The sequence below is a fragment of the Miniopterus schreibersii genome (assembly GCF_964146895.1).
Source record: "Miniopterus schreibersii genome assembly, chromosome: 22".
NCBI classification, from domain to species: Eukaryota; Metazoa; Chordata; class Mammalia; order Chiroptera; family Miniopteridae; genus Miniopterus; species Miniopterus schreibersii.
This window is the reverse complement of record NC_138124.1, coordinates 1,390,023-1,396,038: the sequence shown is the minus strand read 5'-3', so window position 1 is coordinate 1,396,038 and position 6,016 is coordinate 1,390,023. Positions and strand designations below refer to the sequence as shown.

The following is a 6,016-nucleotide window of genomic DNA, read 5'->3' as shown; positions in this document are numbered from 1 at the left end:
CTCTTTTGTTCATCAGGTTATTGTGTTGATTAGATGCCACGTATGAGTGAGATCATGTGATACTTGTCTTTCTCTGACTGGCTTATTTTGCTTAGCATGATATGTGTTTACATTTTAATTTTTTTTTCTTTCTTATCAGTTCTCCAGACCACACAGAATGTAATGTGTGTGTTTGCTTCCATTTTGTGAAAGTTAGTTGTAATTACTTGAATTTTCGTAAAGTTGTAGAAAATGTGTAGAAAACAGGAGCACAGACTATAATCAAAAACAGTCTAACAGGAATCATCTTTAGACATGTTTTCTGATTTACGTACATATTATTTAAATTTTCAACAACTTGCTCATGAATATATAAATACATCTTTTACTTCCTGGATTTTAATTTTGTTTTATGAATGTTGCAAGTATCAACTGTCGACTGTGAAAATCTGCATGAATGCCGAACCTCTCTCTGTTTCCCCTTTCAGTGGTGACCAGTGTGACAGTCTTGGTGTTTCCTTTCCAAACATGTACTTTGTTTATAAAATACTTCTGTGAGTTACTTTTCTGAGGGTGTTCCTATGAGAGTGTGCACATACGTGTGTGTTTGTGTATACGTATGTGAATACACATGTGACTGTAACAGTGGTAGAAACGACGATTATACACAGAACTCTAATGGCACCATGAATTCTATTTTGGGAGATTTTTTTATCACAAAAAAAATGTGCATGATGTACTATTATTTTTCCTTTAAATGAGTGAGGACATTAAGTATAAACTTCTGAGAATAACTGGTGCAGCTTCATAAAGGCCTTAATGGATAGAGTCAAACACTGAAGCATCTTTCTAAATGCAGAGACCATTTTCTTCACCATGTCGTTGGATAAATGCCTTATATCGGTTCAGTTTTTTCAGGCTCTTGGACATTTGCTGCAGTTCTCCAAGCTGCTCGTCTCACTTCGTCTTCCTCATGGAACAGCCCGGAGCAGGTATCTGTTCAGGACACAGCTTCCAGTCCCTAAGGCCCCAGGAGCTGGGGGGGATGGGAGGACTTTAGGCCTGTTGTTTGCTATTTGTTTGAGGGTTTTCTCCTGTCTGTAGGACTTGGGACACAGGGGTGTTTTTTTGTTTTGTTTTTTTGGGGTTTTTTTTAGCATTAGTAGTAGTTTAACTGCATAGATCAAAACACAAGTTTATAAACTCTCTCCCCATTCTTTTATTTTTTTTTCAATTACAGTTTACATTCAGAATTGGACACAGGGTCTTCACACCCACAGCAGAGTCCTTGCTCATGGGAAAGAGTTGGATTTCCTGGACTTTACCGGGTATGTATCTTTCACACAGATTATGAATATTGCACTGATCTATGGTCAGTTCAATCATACTTTGTCATTGTTTTAGTCTCAAGTTAAAACAAAACACCATGAACTCTCAAACTTCACAGATCTCTGAACCCTAAAATATTTCATCAGCGATACAAATGGTCAACAGGAAAATGCAGTGGGAGAGACAGAGTGTTTAATTTCTTCTTGGTTAAATCCAATAACCAGGAGGCCCCACTAAGCTCTAAATAATTCATCGTGACTGGAGCAGACTGCAGGTTCCATAGATATTAATTGTTGATTTCCCCCTGACCTGGTATTTTTCTATCTAGAGTAAGAGTGGGCTGAGAAAGTGAAAAGCCACACACAGAGAGGGCCTATACTATTTTTGTTCATCATCAAGCTAGTTATTGCTAAACACACGTATGCTCCTCAAATTGCAATGGTTATGTCCCCATAAAACCATAAATCTTCAAGGGCACTGATGAGGAAAGGCCATGTGAGCACACAGAAGGCAGCTGTCTTCACGCCAGGAAGAGGGTCCTCTCCAGCAACCACATCTGCTGGCACCTTGATCTTGGACTTACCATAAGAAAAATGTTTGTTGTTTAAGTCACCCAGTCTATATATTGTGTCAGACTATACCACACCGCTAAGAACCATGTGTGAGAGCGAAAAAACAAACAGAAAAAAACAACAGTGCTGCAACATGAGCCTCAGCATAAAAAGTCCAGGCACTGTGGGAATATTAACTGTTACATAAAGTCTGCCTAGGTTTGAAATCGTCGGATGCCATATTCATGAGTTCTGACTTTATTAACGATTCTTCAGCTTTATTGGAGGTGTCTGTCTTAGGAATGCTGTGCATATAATTGTCAAGCCTGGGTCTCAGGTACTAAATCAGTGTGGGCCTTACGGATAGAGTCTGTGAAAGCAAAGGAGAATTAGGAGCAAAGCCAGGACGTCCTTCCCGTCAGAAGTGGCCACAGACTTTCAGTTGGCCACCTGAGCATCCCTGGGAAGCTCTCAGGGTTAGACCGTAGAGGGACCTGCAAATTCATGTTCTAGCCTCCTCTGCACATCCTGTGCTCTTTCGTCTCTGAAGCTGTTGGTGCTGTAATCACTGAATTTGAATTTTTACTCTCTTCTATGGAATGAATGGTCGAGTATTAAATACAGAAGTTTATTTCTTCCAGGACCATCATTTCTAATTATTTGCCAAAAAAAAAGTATTTTTAAAATTAAGCCACACTAGATTGAGATTTTAACTAAAACTTATTAAGGTAAACCGGAAAGAAAACTTACCACCTAAAATTTGCATGGTTGTCTACTTGTAATATTTTAGCAGACATGTTTTTTAATGACTTAAAATTTTCTGCTTTATTGAGATATAATTGATATGTAACATTATGTAAGTTTAAGGTGTACACTGTGTTAATTTAATGCACTTACGTATTTCAAAATGACTACCACCTTACTGTCAACTAATACCTCAGTCATGTCACGTAATTACTATTTCACTTGTGTGTAAGATCTACTCACTTAGCAACTTTTAAGTATATAATACAGTATTGTTATCTATAATCACCATGCTGTACATTAGATCCCCAAAACATACTCATCTTATAAGTAGAAGTTTGTGCTCTTTAACCCACATCTCCCTATTTTCCCAGCCCCCAGCAAATACCACCTTACTCTCTGTTTCTGAGTTCCGGTTTCTTAGATTACATATACAAATAAGATTATACAGTATTTGTTGTTATCTGTCAGACTTATTTCACTTAGCATAATGCTGTCAACTTTTGCAAATGGCAGGATTCCCTCCTTTTTATGGCTGAATAATGTTTCATTGTATGCTTGTTTTTTGTTTTGTTTTTAAATATATCTTTATTGATTTCAGAGAGAGGAAGGGAGAAGGAGAGAGAGAGGTAGAAAACATCAATGATGAGAGAGTCATGGATCGAGCCCGCAACCCGGGCATGTGCCCTGAGCGGGAATTGAACCCCGGTCTCCTGGATCCTAGGTCGACGCTCAACCACTGAGCCCTGCCCGGCCGGGCTGTATGCTTGTTTATTACCACATCTTCTTTATCCATCCACCTGTGGTTATGCACTATAGAATTGTAATAATATTAATGACTGCTAGTATTTATCAGGAAGGTAGACTATCCTAGGTACCGATGTTAAATGTTTCCCATGGTTGAGTTAATACTGATGACCAGCGTATGCATTGTGCAGTATGTTAAGTCTGCAGAGAGGTAAGGAGGACTCAGTTGCAAAGTCACAGAAGCAGGAAGCGCTAAGGTCATGACATTGAGCCCATGCTTCCTCTGCAGAGACCGCGCTCCTCACCACTGTGCTGGGACACCCCCCGGGAACTTCTGAAGCTCCTAATGGTTTGTCGTGGACAAAAGTTTTCATAGTGTTTCACTGTATCTATGGGCCACAGCAGTTTCCCAGTTTACTATTGTTTTGGTATTTCAATATTTAGTTTTCACTTGGTTGTCACTGTTGTTTGCTAGGAGACCTGCTGTTGGAATAAATGTCCCTAGACATACAAGTAAACCCACGTACACATTTTTGTTAGGGAGACTCCTAGAATGAGGGGTTCCTTTAGAATACTTTTCTTTCTTTTTTTAAATATATCTTTATTGATTTCAGAGAGAGGAAAGGAGAGGGAGAGAGAGCGATAGAAACATCAATGATGAGAGAGTCATTGATCGGCTGGAGCCCGCAACCCGGGCATGTGCCCTGACCGGGAATCGAACCCCGATCGCCTGGATCCTAGGTCGATGCTCAGCCACCGAGCCACGCCCGGCCGGGCTAGAATACTTTTCAATTCTGCCCAGTTGCCTTCTGCATCTTCGCAGTGTCGTAAGATGGCACAATTATTTTTTACTCACTTTTCTAGATAGACTCAGATTCATTTCCATATTTATAAAGTATGCAGCCCCTGATATAGAATTTTTGAATAATTTAACCATTTTGTTCTTACTGGCTATTTCACTACTCTCTGTTTCTCTTACCTGAATGTCTCTCACATCTCTGCAGCACTGGGTCCGCCCTTCACTCGATCCTCAGGGGACAAGTAACCAGAGGAGGCTGCAGAGGCTGAGGAGAGGAGACAATGTTGGGGAAGGACGCCGTGGCTGCATCTCGTGAGTTGTTGTTTTAGACTGTTGTCCAGGTGTTCTGTGGACATGTTTTAAGTAAGAAGGTATAAAACAATTTCTTACTATAGTTGCATATGGGAGCAATGAGTTTGTTAGTTACATGCATGAGAAAATCCTAGGATGAGCAGATGAACTTTAGATTTCCTCATGGACGCAACACCCATCTCCTGTCCATTTCTGCACCCTAGCGGGTAGCTTTCCTCCTCTTCCTCAGATTCTGGAGGATGCCTTGAAGGAAAATGGGATTCCCATCAAATGCCCACATAGGCGGCAGATGGTCAGACAAGGCTATAGCACACATCGCTGTGCCCGACAGTTTGTGAGAATGGCTCTGAACAGGGTTGGGCACCAACAATGAGCTCAGTGAGTGGGAGCAATGATACTAATTATATCGCACATGCATTTTCTGTTCTCATTGTCAAAAATCCCAATACTACGTTAATTTTCCACATGTTGGAGATGAGCTGAGACTAGATGAGGCCACATCTCTGTTTGGGACCTTGCCCTCAGTGGCAGGATGGCAATGTGAAGGCGCCCAGCAGAGACCATCGAGCTTGCTGTTCAGCATTAAGTTCATTGTCATCCCAGAACACATGGCATGATTATTGGCCCTTTATTTATTTATTTTTTATTTTTTTTTTTAATCTTCATCCAAGGATATTTTTTTTTGTATTGCTTTTCAGAGAGAGAGGAAGGAGAGAGAGGAACATCGATGTGAGATCGATTGGTTGCTTCTGGCATGCGGCGACTGAGCTTGCAACCGAGGTACGTGCCCTTGGCCTGAATCAAACCCGGGACCCTTTAGTCCAGAGGCTGATGCTCTAACCACTGAGCCACACCTGCCAGGGCAGTTACTGTTCCTTTAAAAGTCCTTTCACTGCCTCAGCTTCTCCTTTGCCCCTCTATGATCTTCCCATTTTATAGCAATGCATTCCGTGGACACACTCTTATGGAGAGACTGTGTACCTGTTATAGGTCCGTGTCACATTCCGTTGGACACAGGACTGGGTGTTTCCTTCGTTAGACTAGAAGACGACAGACACAAGCAGCTCGAAAGCTCCTGCAGGCCTGCTTAGAGTCCCGGCGGGTGGGTGCCAGAGGCATGGAGGGGGCCTGCCCACAGTGCCTGCTCTCGCTGTGGCATTAGGTGGCACAGGGCATCTCTTGCAAGTTTATGTCCAAATTGTGTTTTCATGGGGGTTCAAAATGAATCCTAATTTTTACTGAGATGTCAGTGAAGGTGTACAGGGTGTTGATTTGATACGTTTGTTTACTGCCACCATAGTTAGCTAACACCTCCATTGCATCGCATGTTCACCATTTCTTTCTGGTGGTGGGAGCATTTAAAATCTGGTTTCTTAGCAACTTCACAGTATACAACTCAGTGTTGTTAACTATATCACTATGCTGTGCGTGATACACTCGGAAATTATTCATCTTTGTCTGCGTGTCTGTACCTTGTGAGCAACATCCCCTTGTCTCCCAACTCCCGGCTCCTGATAACCACTCCTCTCTCTGTTTCTACAAGCTTGGCTTTGTT

General features: G+C 41.6%; 1 long non-coding RNA gene across 1 annotated transcript; it reads left to right on the top strand.

Annotated features, from left to right (window-relative positions):
* The first annotated feature begins 885 nt into the window (after nt 1–885).
* LOC308550531 lies at nt 886–4,438 on the top strand. The gene is made up of 3 exons (XR_013997916.1): nt 886–971; nt 1,220–1,307; nt 4,355–4,438. It is a non-coding gene; the product is annotated as an uncharacterized lncRNA (long non-coding RNA).
* Nucleotides 4,439–6,016: the final 1,578 nt, after the last annotated feature.